The sequence below is a fragment of the Lichenostomus cassidix genome, unplaced genomic scaffold, assembly GCF_008360975.1.
Source record: "Lichenostomus cassidix isolate B80296 unplaced genomic scaffold, HeHo_3.0 HiC_scaffold_659, whole genome shotgun sequence".
NCBI classification, from domain to species: domain Eukaryota; kingdom Metazoa; phylum Chordata; class Aves; order Passeriformes; family Meliphagidae; genus Lichenostomus; species Lichenostomus cassidix.
In genome coordinates this window covers 4,829-12,543 of record NW_028147444.1, presented here as the reverse complement: position 1 = coordinate 12,543, position 7,715 = coordinate 4,829, and the positions used below count along the sequence as shown (strand labels likewise).

Sequence of the window (7,715 nt, the reverse complement as noted above, 5' to 3'; positions counted from 1 at the left end):
ATCATGTACTGGAGGTGAAAATGTTCCTAAAATGACTTAAGATGTTTTTTTTAAGTTCACATTGTAGGTGGTCTTGTAACCAAAACTGTGGGGAAAACCAAGACTCTCTATCACCATTTTTAGTGTCAGAGAATCAAGGAATTACTTTATTCTGGCCAGGATGTTGTTCTGGCCAGGATGTTCAACAGAAATCCTTTCATCCACACATTGCCCGGGTTGTGCAGAGAAAATCCTACCATTTCACAATTTTTAATTGATTTTTCATATACTTATACAGTAAAAATCCAGAGAGAAATTCATTGCTTCAATGTTCACTGGTCCCCAGTTATACAGTCATGTAGGTGCATTTTCCCCTACTCTCCTTTTCACTCTCATTTATGACAACAGTTGTTTACTATTTGGTTTCTTCTTGGTTATTAATCCCTTTGCCTCTGATGTTAATTAGGTTCCCATTCTTGGTTCTCTTATCTCTCTTTTCCCAGGGCAGGTGTCTCTGTACCATGCCAAGGGTGATGTTTGGAGCTGATGTTTGTTAATGGTCACTGATGGTCTTATCTATTGTGTATCTTCTGTGCTACTCCCAGTTTGCTGAGATGCTAAGCTCATCAGGCCTCAAGTCCCCTGAAAGGAAATTTCAATTCCCTTCCCTCGGGACAAAGGTGAACAAACCCCCTGACTAAAGTTATAGAAACAATTCTAAACTTGGTATCATTTCCAACAGAGTGAGGGTCTTCTCTGGGGGTCTGCAAGGCCTGAGGGTCTGACCTGACCAAGCTGAATGCCGCAGACCTTGCTATGTCCTCTGCAGAGGCTCTCTTGAAGGCAGCAGGGACTCAGGCAGGGTGAGAAAAGCCTCATTTCCCCTTCAGGATGTGGCTAAATTGTTTTTCTAATGCAGGGGAGGGTTGATGTTGCCTGGTGTAACTGAGTCAGAAATGGTGACCACAGCATCCTGCCTGCTGCTGGTGAGAGAAGATCAGCTGGGGAAGGTGTGTGCTGGGCTCTCTGAGGTAAGAACCAAGTTGTTATGGGAACTATCACTGCATCAAACCACCCGACATTATTTTCTGATGGCCTCTTCCTCACATTATTGAGTGCAAACCAGCAGCAGGGTTTCTTCCCTGCTGATCTGAGCATTTTCCTTCCTCCTGCCTTCAGCCAGGTCTCTCTTCACTGAAGCTCTTGAATGTGCCATAGAGACAATTCCCTGCATAAAAGTCTGGAAAAGACAAATTGAGCCAACAGGAAATCTATGTTATCAAAGCTGAGTTCGTAATTCTAGTTGCCTTTAGGACAATTGGATTTCAGCAACATTGTCTTGGTTTGAAAGACAAATGTCTGCCAAGGGAGGCAGGAGCCTCCCTTAGAAGAGAGAATATAACCCCCACCTTCCCTCCAAATTATTATAGCTTTGGAATCAAGGGGCTTTCAGGCAAAGATATGAGGAAGAGAATACAATTCTTCACTAGTATTTATAACAAGCCAATAATACAGCAACAATGGTTTTAACTGACAAAGGCAGAATACGACCTGCTACCCTGTTAGTCAGGGTGGTGGTAGCAGTCCAGTTAAATGTTGACTGCAGTCCCCTTGGAGTGATGGATGTGGTCTTGTTGAAATGGTGATTCTCAGAAAGGTCTGCTCGGTCTCTGGAGGTCCAGTGGTGACTCCTGAGCTCTTCTGCTCTGGGAATCCAGTGGGAGTTGTAACCCAGTGTTCCAGAGTCTCAGTTTATATGCAGGTGGGAATGTTCAATTCCTCCCCTCTAGGCAGGGCATCTCACAATGGGTTGATATAATCTTATGAGTCATTCCCAGGGACTTTGATGGCCCATCAGAGGAGATGGCCAACCGAATGGTGTTATAGGGGCTGAGTTACACTGAGGGCCACTGCCCTACCTGGTTTTGACAGCTTATGAAGATGGTAATAGAATACAGACTTTTGGCTACACCTTCCATGTAAGCTAAGACAAACCTCCATCCCAATTTCAGAAGAAAAAGCACAGAAAAACCACAGCATTTTGGCCTAGTAAGACTTTATTTTCATCACTACTGTAGGAACCTAAAATGCACGTGAGATACATTTGGTAGAAGAAATGTAGGATTAATAAAGAACATTATCTGATTGAATTGAATCACTTCAGATCCTACACAGGTGTTCTCATGTACAATACACACGTCTTGTTATTAAAACTATCCAAAGTCCAAAGCTACAAATGGCAGCTACTGGGCTTGAATTCCCTCAGCAGTAATACTCCAGTTGTACAGGCAGTGACACAACATGCCTGTGAAAGTTGCTTTTAAAAGGGAATATATTCATAGTGAGCATTGGAGTTTTTAAAGCTCTTGAAGCAGGCTGGACATTTCTATGCAAATGCAGAAGAGTGGGGAGATCTATTCAGCAGAAGGAGGAGGATAAACCCACTCTGCTCCATTCACAAAGGGGAGGAAATAGCAAAAGCACTTAAAACTCTTCACTGTAAATCAGCTGGCCAGGCAAGAGTGAGCAGCATTCAATGTCTGCAGGAGAAGGTGCTGCTCTGTGTCCTGTATGGTCACTGCCAGCAGTTCTGCCACTGCTTGTTCAATCTCCTTGTGCTCACATTCTTTCCTGCTCTTCTGCGGATTCCTCTTGTCTTCATTCCCCATGTCTGGAAGAGCAAAGTGGGCTTTAAACAATATTTACTGAAACGGGACCTAAGAATTGCTGTTTGATAGCTGTCAGTTCAAGACAGATACACTCACAGAAGTTAGGCTGGACTATCTTTAGTGCCTCTTTGGAGACTTTAATTTAAAAATCCTCCCCTTCCACTCTTTACTCCCATGTGTTTGTATTTTGGGATCCTTGCCCTTGAATACTCGTTTGTCTGGATTTTTCTCCAGGCTTTATGCTCTGTCACTTGAAATACTCAATGCGATATTTCTTAGGCTGTTCAGGTAACACCTGAGTTGTTCTGGCAAACAAAATCTGGAAACCAGCCACCAAGAACTGAGCATTGGATACAGAAAAGTGGCATTTCCTTTGTCCTTTGGGAGGGAGGGTGGCCTTGTCTTATTGCTTTTTTGGGGGGGAATTGGTTTTCTTGTGTTTGATTTTGGTCATTGTTGCCTTTTCCCCCAGAAAGCTGCAATAGCTGTTTAATGGAATCAGGAGTAGATGAATGGGCATCGTTCCTTGTGGGGCTAGGGATGTACACAGGGACAGGCAGTCACTCCTGGCATGAGCTTCCAGTCTTTCTACAAACCAAGCTGTGTGCTCTCTTACCTCAGGGGAGAAATAACTTGATACTCATGAGTGTATTGAAGGCGATGCTCTTTGCCAGCAGGACTCTCAAACCCAGCACAGCCATAGACAGCATGTTCACTTTCTCCCCTTCAGCATCTGATCAGGGACCACAAAAGATGGGAGACATCATGATCCAGGAACTTGAGGAAAGTACAGACTGGGGCTCATGTGATCAGTCATTAATTCCAACGTTCATTTGAAGAGCCAATTTCTCTATGCACTTGCAGGAAACAAAGAAAGAATTCCTGCATTGTTTTGGTTTTACTATTTGAATGACCTTCAGGACTACAAAAACAATCTTACAAAATACAGAAAGTGATTTAGGAAAACAAACCCTGAACACCCCACCTTTAACTTTTTGTTGGTTTAAGAAACACTGTTTCAGGTGGTGGTGCAGAAGATTTGCTGCTAGAGGGTGAAATATTTAGTCATTAGGAAATTCACATTTTGAACAAATAGGTTGTGTCTTCCCTCTTCCTCTCAAATTTATTAAACAGTTGAGATCATTTTGTTTAGATGCTTTGAAACATCTTTCAGCTCTCCCTGCTAAAGTACCAAAGGTCTTCCTCATTTCTGCTGGCTGCCCAGGGCAATGCTGGCAAGCAGGAGAACACCAAGCCCCACAGGACACTGTCCCTAGAAATAAGTTTTTGCACATGTGTCACCAAACTGTACCTGGCACTATTGTAACAGCGCTGCTGTGGAACTCGTCCGTGCAGGTCACCACTGTCGGCAAAACGGATGTGTTCTGTTCATGTACAAACTCCAACTCAAAGCTGATGTTCTTTGTACTGAAAGTCCTTGGCAAGGGTGTTGTTGTCCCAATACCATCTGCCGGTTTAGTTGATTTCTCCACAGTGACCTCTGGGGCAGAAATTTTTGGAATGTGTGTAAAAAAAAGCATGGTTTGGACATGACTGATTTTACTGCAAGCTTACTTGAGTGCTGAGTGACCAAAATTTGCATATACTCCAGCTGTGACTAATTAGTAGCATTCTCATTTACTTTCTTTTACGTCATTATTCCTTACCATAAGAGGTACAAGCAATAAAAAGGGATTGCTTAAACTTGCAGGAGCTGTCTTACCAGGACACAGTTGGTCTCAAAGGAATGTAGCAGCCAACAAATCATTGTGGTACCATGGTTTCTTTTTTAAACAAACCATCTTTGCCGCTAGCTCAGGTCATACATGGAGAGTCAAGGGTGATCTCCCAATCAATGTCAGGATTTACCTCAGGATGAGCAATTTGAATTAGAGTAAAAACATGGAACTGAAAGGAATCCTCCAGACCCCTTCCTCGCAAGAAAGGGCTCAGCTTATGGAAAGCTGTCAGACACATCCACAAAGGTTTATGGGTCTACTTTAACAGGAGCATCCTGATGGGACTCTTGGTAAACAGAAGAGCATTAGGCTTTTCATTTTGCATGGTGTCTGCCTTGCCGTTGGGTCAGGAGGTCCCTCAGGTCTAACATATTGTTCATCATGGTACTGATCCAAGTTTGATCAAGGGGCTCTGATTTTACACCCTTTCCCCATCAGCCCTATGGCTCTGCTGAGGAGCTAAGGTGAAAGCCAAATTGTGCTCTGCCAGAACTTCATGGGTCAGCTCTGCTGATCAAACAGGCAGAACTACACACTTGTCCACACCTTCAAGCAACTAGACATCCAACAGAAATCAAATGTTTCCTTCCCAGGTGTTGCCAGAGCTTGTCAGTCCTGTGCATTCTGTGTTCTCTGAGAAGACCTTGAAAGGCTTCTCAGGTGGTGTCCTCACCAGGCTTTCCAAACAGCCAGAATACAAACAAGCTGCTTCCCTACAATAACTTCCTGGGTAAGATCTTCAGCAAGAAATAATGTACACAGTGCAACTGTAGTTCCTAGTGCAGAAGATCTGTTTTATCTGACCCCAGAAGACTCACCTAAATTTCACTAGTTTGCATTACATGCCAACATACCCATGAATTGCTACCACTGCTTGCTTCTGGAAAGGATTTGTGTTTTATGTTCTGGCAATTTATTTGGACAAAAAGTGGTACTTCTCCTTTGCTTTAGTCTTATAAAGTCACAGGAAGAGGCAAAAGCAATGGGACTTAGTAATCCTAATGGATGTTTTATTGTAATTAATCTACCCAAACCAAAACAAAACATTTCTCTGTCCTTAACTGAATCCTCAAGGGAATATGCCTGGAATATCTCACAGTGACACTAGTGGTTGTTATTTTATGCCATTTTGATTTGGGGGAATTCTCAAAAGATTTGCATAATAACATATACGTGCTCTAAACATCTTAAATACATATTAGTAGCTCCCAAAGGAATTAAAACTGAAAGGGTGACATTGCTCATATTCTAGAAATTTCAGCAACCTTGAAAGGGACTGTGATTCTTAAGGCTCAATATCTTTTACTGTCAACAGTTTCAGAGTCTCTGCGCAGCTCTGAAAATATCCTGTCTTTAACTAGAGAAGGAGAATCATTGAACAGAATGGGAAGAAGTCTTTCCTCAGAATGATATCTTTGCATTCCCTTGTGCCTGTGGAATTGGAAGTACACAGATCTTTTTCCCAAATACACATTCATTCCCATGCAACATTTCCTAGAGATATGGACAGATACTAGGCAGCACCCAAGGGAGTCCCATGCCCTTCTGGAAGGAGAGTAGGAGGTTTTACAGATCCATGTCCCATCAAATAACATGGGACATTCTTGCAGCACTTTAAAGACATGCAGACCTCTGAAAGCACAGCAACATTTCCTAAGGGATGCACCTGGATCTTTAGGATAACCGAGACCAACACTGCAAACTCCTCTGCCACCCCAACCTTCACATCCCCTTAGAAAAGCTTGGGGTGACATCCACCTTTCCATACATCATGGATTTCCAAATAAAGATAGAAATAAGTAAGGTTTCTTACAATCCCTACTCCCCACACTGATCTTTTCAGAGCCCACACAACTTGGGAGCCAATTGTCTTTCATTCCAGGAGCTCTTGGATATGAGGCACTTGTGAGAATTTAAGCCCAAGGCAATTTAAGCTCCTTCCTCCTCTGTCTCCAGGGCACTGGAATTACTGACCTGGGGACACTGGGAGTCTAGTGCTGATGGCAAAACTTCTCAAACTGGGCAGTTACAGATCTGTCTCAAAACTCCTCACCACTATGAGCTCTTCCCTGAGCTCTGCATTCCTGCCCCAAGTGAGTCAGTGGAAGTCCACTGCAGAATGGGACACTTCACAGCAAATTGGGGCAGAGTGCTGTCCAAACTGGGAATAAGTTACAACATGCTAAGCAGTGCCCTGCTGGTGTTTGGGGATCATGGAATAATGGTGCTGTGCAGAGTGAGCCTGGTTGTTTATGGAAAGCTTCCTGAGCAGATGCAAGCTGAGGATTTGGCTTGAAAGCCTGGCTGGAGAGTGAGGGTACTCAAGGGATCACGGCAGCTAGAAATTCTTACAGTGAACACAAACCATTAAATTGCTTTGTTCGCCCCCAGCTTAATTTTAAATGAAGATTTAGAAATAAGGAAATGGCACTTACTTGGCAAAACTGTGAGAGTTGTCCCCGGTCCAGTTTCTGTCCTCACACTGCTAAGACTCACTCCAAGAAATCACTCTTTCCTCCTGGTGTTCAAAAGTGCTGTAAAAACAGGGGATGGAAAGCCAGACATTTGTCCTAATTATCCATGGGTGCAAGTCCATGAGAAGATGCAGAGATAAATTTTCTTTCAAAACTGGAAAAGGCATTTAAAAAATGAATAGTTCAATGATTTCTGTTAGTTTGATTGAGTACAGAAGTTTCAAATTCTCCCTTTCTTCCATCTGTTGGAATCCCCATGAACTGTTTAATGTTTCCGGGGTAAAAGGAAATACAGAAAGAATGTTGTATTTGATCATTACAGTCACCCATCTCCTTTCTTTCCCAAAATATCACACTTTTTTCACCTCTTTGTGTTTTTGTACAGGTCCCCATACTGTTTATGTCATTGTGGTATCCCAGCCCAAAACACTGTGAGGTATTTCATAGCAAAAACTGTCTCTGTTCCTCTACACAGAATTTTGGATTATGCAGGCAGTCACATGACTTACTCCACTTATTGTGTGGTTTAACACCCAACATACCACATGAAGAAACTCTATATGGCTTTCAAGGAAGGATTTTAAATAATATCATAAAGGTTGAATTGTAAGTGAGAACTTGGTGATTACATGACACCTCTGAAAAGTCTGATGGCGTTAAGGTGGATAGAAAGCAGGTAAATAATCAGTATTTTTCATGTTGCTTCAAAGCAATTCTGCAAATTCTTCTGACTTGCAGGAAGCTGTCAACTTTTCCCCTTTTTTTTCAGTGTTCAGAAGCACTGAAGGAGGAAGTGCCCTCTGGGCTCTTAGAATTGGTGTCTGAGGGTCATTTAGTACCTTAGAAAGTCTTTC

The 7,715-nt window shown here is 42.8% G+C and overlaps 1 long non-coding RNA gene across 1 annotated transcript; it reads right to left on the bottom strand.

The window, feature by feature from the left end:
* Positions 1 to 2,001: 2,001 nt before the first annotated feature.
* On the bottom strand, positions 2,002 to 7,051 carry LOC146422804 (uncharacterized). The gene is made up of 4 exons (XR_014847891.1): positions 6,823 to 7,051; positions 3,961 to 4,149; positions 3,265 to 3,381; positions 2,002 to 2,650 (listed from the first exon to the last, which is right to left on the bottom strand). It is a non-coding gene; the product is annotated as an uncharacterized LOC146422804 (long non-coding RNA).
* Positions 7,052 to 7,715: the final 664 nt, after the last annotated feature.